Source organism: Serinus canaria, chromosome 1A, assembly GCF_022539315.1.
Source record: "Serinus canaria isolate serCan28SL12 chromosome 1A, serCan2020, whole genome shotgun sequence".
Lineage (NCBI taxonomy): Eukaryota > Metazoa > Chordata > Aves > Passeriformes > Fringillidae > Serinus > Serinus canaria.
In genome coordinates, this window is record NC_066314.1 from 62,278,586 (window position 1) to 62,289,916 (window position 11,331).

Here is an 11,331-nt window from a genome sequence, read left to right on the forward strand (position 1 = left end):
AAGGATACTGTAAAGGGCCATGATGAAGAATTTGGCTGTATTCTCTTACAATCCAGTGTCTGGCTGATAGCACACACCTTTGCACAGTTTGCATGACAAACTCTATCCTCCACTCAGTTGTGGCTGAGGTTAGAGTAAGGGCCAGGGGGTGTTTGTAGAAAACAGAGTGAATAAAACCATCTGGTCTGGGGTAGCTCACGGCTATGAGGGCACAAGTTTGCTCTCAAGAGCATGCCATTCCTTCTGAAGGACAGAAAAGGGACCCTGAGATGTTTTATTTGCTTGTGCAGCTGTAGCTGTTTTGGTCCTGAAGAGGTTCAGATGTATGTATACATCTGAACCTCTTCAGGATGTATACATACAGATGTAAGAATAACTCAGTGTTGAGTTCCTGTGATGACACAAAATCATCAGGAACAACAGGAAGCCTTTGGTATTCACCTACTGGAGTAAAAATTGTGTCTTCTGAGAACTGTTGTTCCAACTGTATAGACCATTTTGGTCACTCCATGACAACACAGAGACCTATTGCCATTCAGAGAAAGACCTCTACAGAGTTTTGCTCACTGGAAATTATTCTTCTAGCAACATATACTCCTTTTACAGGATCAGAAAAACTCTTTCTTTTGATAGAAACTAATTTTATTTCTCTCTTCACTGTTTTCACCATAAACAAAGAGACTTTTAGGCTGTTGTCTCTACACACTGCATATGTTCATTAGCACTGGCACCTCCCTTACTACCATTTAGCCTCCTGTTTATGACTTCTTCTTGAACACACTCCTTAAATGAGAAACAAATCTTATGGTATTGACAACCACATAATTAAATCTGACTTCTCAGCCCTTTAGAACTGATAAAAGGTGGTTTTTTTCATTTGAGATTCTCAGAAGAAAGAAATTCATCATCAGTCCCCTGGGGCCAGTGTCTACTCTTACATATGCCTACAGATTTTATTAGCCTAATCTTTTCCACGGTCAGGCAAACTCAGTGGTATCTGTCAGGGGTCTGGGTTGTGAACACAGCCTTGCAACATGTTATCCATCTTCCTCAGCCCAAACGAACCTGGAGTTTATTTAAAGATAAGTGCCCCCTATAGAACTACAGTGCCCTGAATCTACAGCTCCTCTAGATGAGTCTGTAGCCTCTCCTGATACTTAGGAGATTATTTAAAGGGGTTCCAAAATATCATAAGGTGATCCAGGCTTTAGTGATTATACTGGAGAAGTGAAAAGTTGTATTCTCTTTTATACTCAGTCTGTTTTTTATAGTCAAATGCTGTATGCCTGTGAAAATTTACACCTCTTTAATCCATTCCTAAAACCTTAGTAGGCTGAAAAGGTTCAAAAAATGGAGTGATGATTGGCTGAGTGAATTGATTCAAAATTTTTTTTAGTATGTTACTGCATACTTCAGAACTGCATATTTTTCAATCCCCTCTGCCTTAATATCTCAAAAAAATAAAAGGTACATATGGAATGAAAGTTTGATAGATTTACTGGAGTTAAAGCATATTTTTTCTCTCTGTTACACAACCAAGTTTTATTCTTTTCAGTGGCAATTTTATGTATGTTACAGAAAGGTAATGGTAAAAACATTCTGCTCAACTTCTGTCCTCTCACTCAATTTCAATAGACAAAAAAAAATTTACTTGATATGCTCCATATCTGTAGGGATAAACCCCATATTTTGCCTGGTTGGAGAAAAAAGCAGTAAAGTTCTTAAGTTATGCAAAGAAGACATTGTTTGTTGAACATTACAATACTTTTCATGTTTAGGTGAGACAATTCTAAACATATGCCAGCAGGCAAATCACCCTGCTTGTGGAGACAAAGTATTGATGAATTTTGAGGAAAGCAGCCCCGAACAAATAAAATTTGCCATGCAACTGGGGAGACCTGCTGCTGCCTGTGGAACAAAGCCATGGACCACTGGCTTTCCGCGTTTCTTTGCTCTGTTTTGTGTTAAATGTGTTACACAAGTAACTGCTTCCACCCTTACAATGTGGTATTGTGGCACTTCAGTCCCAGGGGGCTGTGGAAGAAGATGCTGCCCTCAGAAAGGGAGCAGGTTCACCTTTTGCATAAGAGATGCCAACTTAGAGAACATTCTGCAGATCTGCAGTGAATGAGGCATCTCACCCATGACTATTCTGAAAATAGGACATCTCTATCAAAATTTGAAGGATCTTGTTCTGGATCCCCATTTTTCTAAGAGTTCTTTTAGCGCACAGAGAAGGTGGAGAAATGTTTGTTTCCTCCTGCAGGTGATCATGCCAGTGCTCAGACTGCATTAGAGGTATTGTGCAGGGAGATTGCCAAATGCAGACTTCATGGAATATTGGTCATTAGGTTAATGGAAGGCTTTTTCAGAGTGGGAGAAAAACACTCAAAACACTAATGCTGATGAAATATATCATCCTGAGCAAGTGGTTCCCAGCCAAGGGATTGAAGAATGGGATTTCTGAGACTTCTACTAGTTAAATGAGGGTAGGGTGTTCAAAATATTGATGTCTTGGATGATATTCCAGTTGATAACCATGCAGATGAATGAGATTAGGGAACAGGGGAGATACAGCCTTGCATGATGTTCTCTATTTGGAACTCATGGCACAATTACAATACATTGTAAGAAAAAATTAGTTCTGGAGCTGTTAGAGGCCTAGAGCTCATATAACACCTAACAGTTCACCCAACTTTTGTCTCTGAGTGAGAAAAGAGGAAACTCCCAAAATAGATTGCTGTCAGTGTCTCAGATGTTTTTTGCTTTGGTTACTGTAATCTTCTCCTGTCTGGCCCCATGGTTCCTCTGCTCTCTCCCTCACATCTGTCCTAGATGTTTCTGCTAAAGTCATGCTCATTTCCTCCCACACATTAGCACTCCATTGATTTCCTGTCACTTGCCATGTCAAATTCAAGCTGCTCATCTTTACCTACAACGCCCTTATTGTGTGCTCCTGCCCATATATTCAGTTTCATTTCCTCTGACTCCCCCTCCCACATCTCTGATCTGGAAATGACCTCAGTTCACAGGATTTGTGGTCCACAAAAGAAAAGACTGAAGTGAAACTGTTTTTAATCAACATTGGTTGATTAAAATCATCTTGATTTTAATTAGCTGGTTTCTGTAGCAATTCATACACTCCAAATAGAATTATATTGACCTAACATATTTTTATGTCAATGTAAGCAAACCAGGGCAGCTTTCTTTGGGTTTATTCCTCTTATTATTGTGTAAGCCTATGATACATGCATTAGTTTGCACTGGCATGCAGAAGCTAAACTGATAAAGCCATTTTGAGAGCCAATATGAGTGTTGACAAGAAAACAATTTTCTTCCATTTTACTCTTCTGAGATTTGAAAAGAATAAACAAATATCTTGTCTTCCAACAGAAACAAAGATCTCAGAGCATTGCTAGAAGTAAGAAAGACCTGCACCAGTAACATAACAGTGGGGCATGAAAAGAAGGTTGATTCTCTGTGAATGAAACAGAAAAAAGTTGATCCTCAGTGTTTCCTTGTTCCTCACCCTTTGCCTACTTCCTAAGACCTTTATTGGTCTGGAATTTGTAGGAAAGTTGTACCTTCCTTTCCATCATGCTACCAGCTCCTCTTCCTAATTTTCCAGCATGTCTTTTCTATTTTTTTTTTTTTTGTGTCTTTCCTTATCATTTTTTGTAGCCATAGTGTAGATGTGATGAGCATCTAGAGCAGCACTAAGACTGATATAAAGAAGACCTTTGCATGGTACGCTTTACCAGCTGTAACTGTGTACAGTTTTGACCATGGATATGTTCCTGTGTAGCAATCCAGTTATCCAATATCCCATCTGTGCATACCTCAGTGGACACGTCCATCTGATCCTTTTTTTATGCCCTAATATGTCCTTTGCTATGTCTTCTCCTGCCCACTTCTGATGTGGGCAAAAGTTACCTAGTTAATAGCTGCATCTGGTTAATTCAGCTTAACAAGAAGCTTCTAAAATAACTCAAATTTCCTCATTGTCCTATCACTTTCCCACAGTGAAGTCTGATTATGTGGGGGATAGGGAGACTGGCCTTTTTCTGCTATCTGTGATGAAGGTGAAGGTTACAGCTGCCTACATGGACACAAGGAGTACTTCAACCTCCAGCAGCTCCCAGTTCAATTTTATGTACCTGGTCAATCACCTCAATGTTTGTGTGGAGGTTTCATGCTTAACACTTGTTGATTCTTTCTTTTTCTCACTGCCAAGAAGATACATGTTTGGGGAGGCTCTCCTTGTTTAGAGAACCTAGAGTTAAACATTGGATCAGTCAATTTTGCCCTGTTTTCCTTATAAATCTCCAGCAAAAGGTGTCAGTACTCCGGGGAAATATCCTGACTGTTGCTGTGCTACAGAAGTTTGTGCGGGGCAGCTCTAAGGGTTCTGTTCTCTTGAAATAAAACAGAGGAGGGGAGAAGCCAAGAACACAATGCACACTGCACATGCCTGTGCATGTTTGTGTGATGGCTACAGTGATTTTCTGCTGAATTTGTTTGCTTTGAGACTGAGGGTGAACACAAAACAAGTGGACCTCTCTTTTACAGAGGTCACAATAAGTCAAATACAACAATGCTGTAAAAGAGGTTTGCCTTCCTAGCTCTCCTCACCTGAGCTAGCAGTGGCTGTTTATCATGTACAGTTATTTTACTATCTGCAGAGATAAAGCAAGTTGAGGAAGAAGGGGTGGGGGTTACATGAGAGGCCAAGGACAGGGAGCTTTTCGTGCAGCCTCTCAAACACTTTGATTGTAGTTTGGGATTTTTCAAAGCTGCACATGTTGAGTAAAATCTGCCAATAAACACAGCTCAGTGGGTGAGAAATCTGTCTGCCTCTTGCTGAGGATTAGAAGAGAAAAGACACCAAACGAGCAGTTTCTTCACATGTGGGTCATGCCCCTCACTGGGGTACTTGCCCCTGACCTAATCCTGCTCTACTTTGTCTCCCTCACTCCCTCCTGTCTTCCTTCCCCCTTCTACTCCTCTGCTGCTGCACTACTGGTGGTCTGGTGCATGCTGCACAGATGTTTTCCCCATGCTATTATAAGATTATTTTTCAAGTGGCTTCTTGGAACAGATGTTCCAGTGTATGCACTCTCCTTGTCTTGGCTGAAAGTGCTCTTTGCAAAGAGCAGATTGCATTGCTGCTCTCCTTTTGATCTAAAGAGCGAGCGCGAGAAAAAATCCCCACACGAACGGTGCTGGGTTTTGTTTTGGGCTGCTTGGCAATGGTGCACCTGGGTGTGTGTCTCCTGCTTCTTTTCTCCCCATCACTAGTGCTGCTTGCAGATGGTTTTTTCTGTGCCTTTCTTCCCTAGCCCATTTTTTTCCCCTTTGTGATCCAAAACTTTACTCCCACTGCCTTTAAATTTTCTTTCATCTAACACTCCGGTATTCATGCTTTCAAAATCATTCTCTACCTATTGCCAGCACCTCATCTTCATTTTTTCCTTCCCTTGGCAACTCCTGGACTGTTAGGATGGATTAGTCCCATGAGTTTGGGTACAGGACCTGTTCCTCTTTTGGTCTTTTAGTTTTGAATTTATATTCATTACTTCGTTTCTCAGTTGTCCCAGTGAATTCACCAGGGTATTGTTGTTGCTTCTTTTTCATTTTATTTCTCCTATAGGCTCAGGAACATTTTCAATAATCAAATATTCTTATGATGTCAAAGGAGCATCTTTTCCATGTGCCACTTAATTTAGAGATGTAACAACAGCATGACACAAGGAGGTTGTGAAATGTATGCTACGTTTTAGGACCCTGTAGCAAGACTTAACCCATTGAATCTCATCTTTTGTGATTAAAAAAAATTAATTAATTAATCTTTATTTGCTCACATCCTGTCTATTAAATAAACAGCATGTCAGCTTCAACTCTGTCTGTTGCCCTTAAAATTTCAACTTACACAAACTCAGTATAGGGAGAAAAATAAATATTAATAGTTTTTTCTGAGCCAATGAGAGAGAATTTTGAGTGGGTTCCTAACTTACTATTAATCAGGTTCAGTTAATTTGGGATTATTTACATCAGCAGAGAATTTGGTTTGGATACCTGCACATTTTTACTCCTGTTTTAATATGACCAACACTCTATGTACCCATTAACTTGTTTTATATTGCCCTATAGAAATTTCTGCAGAATTCAATGGGGAATACTAACCTCATCTAGGAGTGTGAAGGATTCTCTAACAGGAATATTACTTTCTATTTAATTTTCAGTCTGTCCTAGATTCCTCTAGAAATGTTAATACTCCTTGTTCATTCATAAATTTGCAGAGAAATTTCTCTAGAACTCAGCAGGGCTAAAATGATGAAGTAACACACCTTCCCAGGTTATATTTTTAAACCACAATTGTAGCCTAGTGAACCCTTCCCTCCTCTAGCTTCCCTCATAGGATTTTTCTATGGCATTGTACTTCACTGTGTATCAGCAATAAATTAATAAAACCCCAAATATATATATATATATATATATATGTGGGCATATACATTTTGGCAGCATTTCTCATCCTTTAAACTACTCCTGCCTGAGAACTAAGCCTGTAAAAACTGCTGTGGTTTTGATGCACTGCTCTCAGAGTAAGAACACCTGTAAAACTGACCTATGGGTATAAATTCACCTACAGTCCAAATAATCCATTTGAGATAAATTATTCTGTTTCCATTCACATCTGGGGCCAGACTGCCACACAACTTTCTTCTCTGGAACTTAGAAAACTGTCCTTTCAGTACTACTGCTGGTAGATTGCTCCTTCCTCTTGCATTCTGCACTGAAGCACTAGAAACCTGCCTGAGCCACCTCTTTATTGTTAGCATCTAAAAGGGTAGTGGGAGGGTAGAAGAGAATACTGTGTGGTTTAGTGATGGTTTTCAACAGGCTTATGAAGGTAAGATCATGTGGCAGAAAGCATGTGATCTCAGGAGACTGGATTCTCATGCTACAGGAAATCCAGTCCCATTTCCTGACCTCTCTGTGTGGTTGGTGTTGCAGGTGACATTGCAGACATAGTCACACCCAGCAGAAACCTGAAGTTTGCAGAAAAAAAAAACCCAATCTTTTCAAACAAAGGAAATCAGTGAAAATAGGCTGAAAAAACAGCCATGTGTTGGCCATCCAGGTATTTTCTTCTGACCCAGGTGAACCTCATGTCATTCATGACAGATACTGTTCTGCATTCTTGTTATGATTCTTTGATGACAGAAATGCCATAGGACTGCCACCCTATTCCAGTGTTCAAATATTCCTGCCGCCCATACAGTTTTCCAAGTCTGAATAACATTTATGGTTGCCATTGTACAGGCAGCCACTGGAGGATGTCTCCAAAAACTCACAGGTGACAGTAGGAATATCTAGGCTGTTTCAGCTGGGCTCCTTCAAGGCTCTGATTTTTATAACACCTGTAATCAAAAGTCCTATGGCAGCAGCCAGGGGTTGCTTTGGTTTGATTTTGTTCATTTGGATTAGATGATGGAAATGAATGCTTAACACATATTTGCTTTCTTTTTTATTCAACAAAGTATTTAATTGGTTGTGTCAAAATAAAAAAAATGGGTGTTCATTGGTTGTTGTTCTTTTAGTTGATTTTTTGCCTTTCAGTAAGCATAAAAAATAAAACATATGGAATTATTATTTTTATAATATGGAAAAAATTCAGTGTCACATAACTAACCTCTAGCTGATAATGTTCCGTGTGAAGATGATATTTTAGTTGCCTTTCTGTTTTTCCTTCTTCAAAAGAATATGGAGCATGAAAGATGACTTAAACTATACATTTCCAGAAGATGGTATCACAGATGTCTCTGATGAAGATGTGCTTCCACATTGGATGTCTTCCTTACTTCATGTTCCAAGGAAGAATTGATCCTAAAACACTCTTGATCCATGCTGGACAGAAAAATGTGAAGAACCACGACTCCTCTTGCAGTGGACATTTGCAGAAGTAAACAGCCATGAACAGCAGGGTTTCAAAAGCTGCACAGCCCCTGCAGAGCTTCTTGGGCATTTACTACAAATTTTAATTCTGATTTAGACAAAATAAAAATCTAACCTGTAATGATTGGCAGTTATCTGGATTTGAGTGAGTTGACAGCTGCCGTGACTTTATATATAGAATCATAGAATAGTTTGCATTGGAAGAGAGCTGAAAGATCAGCTGGCTCCAGCCCCCTTTGCCATGGAGCAACCAAGACCTGCTTGCTCAAAACCCCATCCAAGCTGGCCTTGGGCCCCTATGTCATTTTAGTTTGGTTTTTATGCATAAATTGTCAAAATTTTATAACATGCTCCTGTACATTTCACTTTTGGAGTCCTTTGGAGAACAAATCACATTTTTCTGCCTCCAGATGTTACCACCCTAAAATTTCCTGTTAGAGGTCTTGCTAACAGAGCTTGGGCAAAAGAAATCATGAGAAGGTGGCTTTCCAACTGAATCCAGCCAATGAACATCAGGACAAAGAGTGATTGATCTTGGCTGCAAAAATGAAACAGATTCTAAATGATTGAATCTGAACACTTCAGGAGAGATTTAACAAGGGTAAAATCCCATATCCTATATCAATCCTGTTATTAAATAACATGGGAAACCAACATCTAGGTAATTAGTTTGAGAAAATATTATTATTCACAATAGACTGCTGTCAGTAACTTGGCTTTATTTTGTGTATTCATTAACAGTAATACCTGATCAGAGCACTTTGAAATAAGAGAGAAAATCTTGTCCTATTTCATCTGAGAAGGTAGAAGGGACAAGCTCTTCATAGCAAAGGTTAAAGGAAGCACTGGCATAACTCAGTCCCTAAAGTGCACTGAGTATTCCTCCATGGAAGGCTTTTGATAACTTTTGATAACTTTGCATCAGTGCTTCTGCCTCCTGCCCTCTTTCACAGATGCACCTAAACATATATATTCACCTTGAACCTCAGTCCCAAAATTTATTGGCTGTGGGATGGGGGGGAGGTAAAAAAAACATAAGTTCCTTTTTCATGGTGACAGATTTGTGCTCTTGGACTGAGATCTCTGTACTACATCTTTCTGAAGCATAACAAATATTTTTCTTTTCTGACCAGCCTTCTGATATCTATGATTTTCAGAATATGGTGTTTCTGAAAGGCAGAAGAGAGGATATATTTTTTGTCCATTTGCCCTACAACTGCCTTTTTATTCCATATGCACGTTTTATAACACCTACACCTCGTGCTTTGAGGTTTCCATTGGGTTACACACTTGGTAGAGGCCTGAAAGACTAACTCACACTAAGTCTGATCTAACATCCCTATCTCTCTGTTGTGATTTCCAGCTTTCTGGATTGTGGAATGGTTTGCTTGATCTGACTCTACATTGCCTAGAAGTAGGGCTATTAATTTTGGCTAGTAATTGTAACTAAACATCAAATAAATGCAATAATGGTAAAAAACTGAATCCCGAACATTGCCACGATAAACTGAGACTAAGTACCATTTTCCAGGAAGTTTTTCTGCTCCATCAGGGTCTGAACACTCCTTTTCTTTACAGATATGTCCTCTCTTTCCCTTATGCCTCTGGATACCACAGTTAGTCAGACTCATCTCAAACATTCCTCCTATCCCTCTTTTCCTCAGTCCAGCATAGCTCTGGATGTGTCTGGATGCATCACCACTGATGCTAATCTTGCTGGAACTGTTTGCCCCTGGATATCTGAAGCTGCAATCTAAAATTACCTTGTAGGAAGGATAGGGTTAAAAAAGCATTATGGGGTTCACATGAAGGTAATCTGGGGGCACAGATAAGGCACATCTAATCTACAGGATGATCTTGCTTCATCAGTACCTTACAATTGTCCTACAGGATTAATTATAAATAGTGCAGTGCTCATCAGCTGGGAAATGTTTTTAATGACAAACTTCATTTCCAAAACTTGTGTCCCTTCTCCCTGGACAAACATGTGGCAATCTATTAATATTAAGCAAAAGGTTGCTTATTTAAATGATAAAAAGGAACCATGTTATTGGTTAAGTGCTCTGTTTGGAAACAGTTTTAGAGGTGGTCATGTAACAAAATGGGAGGAAACCCAGTTGACAACACAGAGCGTTAAAGCTGAGGTGGTAGCAAAGGCAGGCAGTCAGCTAGGAAGGACTGTGAGAACTCACAAATAGGGGAACAGGGCGCTTTAATTTGGGAATCAGGTTTTAAGCCATATTTTCTGATTGCGCAATTGAATTTAACTCTTAGCTAACAAACAGACCTAGAATTTGAAGTTGCAAAGTCCATCGCACAGGATGTTTTCCTCCTGGCTCATAAGACTTATGAAATACGCTTTTTTTTTTTTTTTTTGTCACTGCAGTGCAGTTGATTTCAGAGAAGGCTAAAATAACATTGCAGAAGTCTTCCCTTCCAAAGGACAGCCAAAACTTCCTTGGCTCACCTGCCAGTTCTATTCTGACTCTTGTGTGTCACACAGCTGTCGGCTCACACCACACGGCTGGATGACTACTGAGTTTATGAGAATATTTGTGACCACTCTTAATTTAGATGAAAGCTATGACTCCAGCAGCCAATGGCAGGCAAACATTGGCTGCCTAAAAGATATGAGCACTTTCTTTTATAAAAATGCATTCTAGTTTCTGGCACTACCTAGATGGCTGAGCTCAAGGACTGGAAAATGTGAGGTTGGGACATTGTGATTCAGCTGTTTGTTGTATAGCATTCATTATTATCTTCTGTATTTTCCCACAAGGACAGTTATAAATAATTTTGTAGTGATTAGACGGGAGAAGTAAGCACAATCCTTACTCAGCACAACAGGAGAACAAGCTTTCCATCATCCCTCCCCCCCTTTCTCTATCTGACACCCTTGTTGTTCCCTGACCACTTTTACTACTGAAGTAGTGGCCCCAGCCTGGGTGCTGGTGGTGCAGGAACTCTTCACCTGTGAGGGTGAACAGGAGAGCAAAGAACCATGAGGAACCTGACTCTGCCTCCCCTTCCACACACCAGCTGGAGCAAAGGGCTGTATGTCTGATTCAGGGTCCTCTAGACCATGCAAATATTTGTGTTGATTTCAGTGGCTTTGGATCAGCACCTGTGTACACAGTAAGGTTTTTTCCCATAAAAGGACAAAGTTGTGTTTTCCTTTCATAGAGAGAAAGGAAGCACCAATAATGCCTTCCCTGCTCTGCTCCTGAGAGAGTCCCTCTGGGTGTTGCTGTGCATCCTAGTTTGCTGTTCTTGCAGATCCCTAGAAAGTCTAACCCATGCACACACATCCATTCCTCTTGTTCAAGACAAAGGAACCATGCTTGGTGTGTTCCACCTCATAGTTTTCAATGTTCC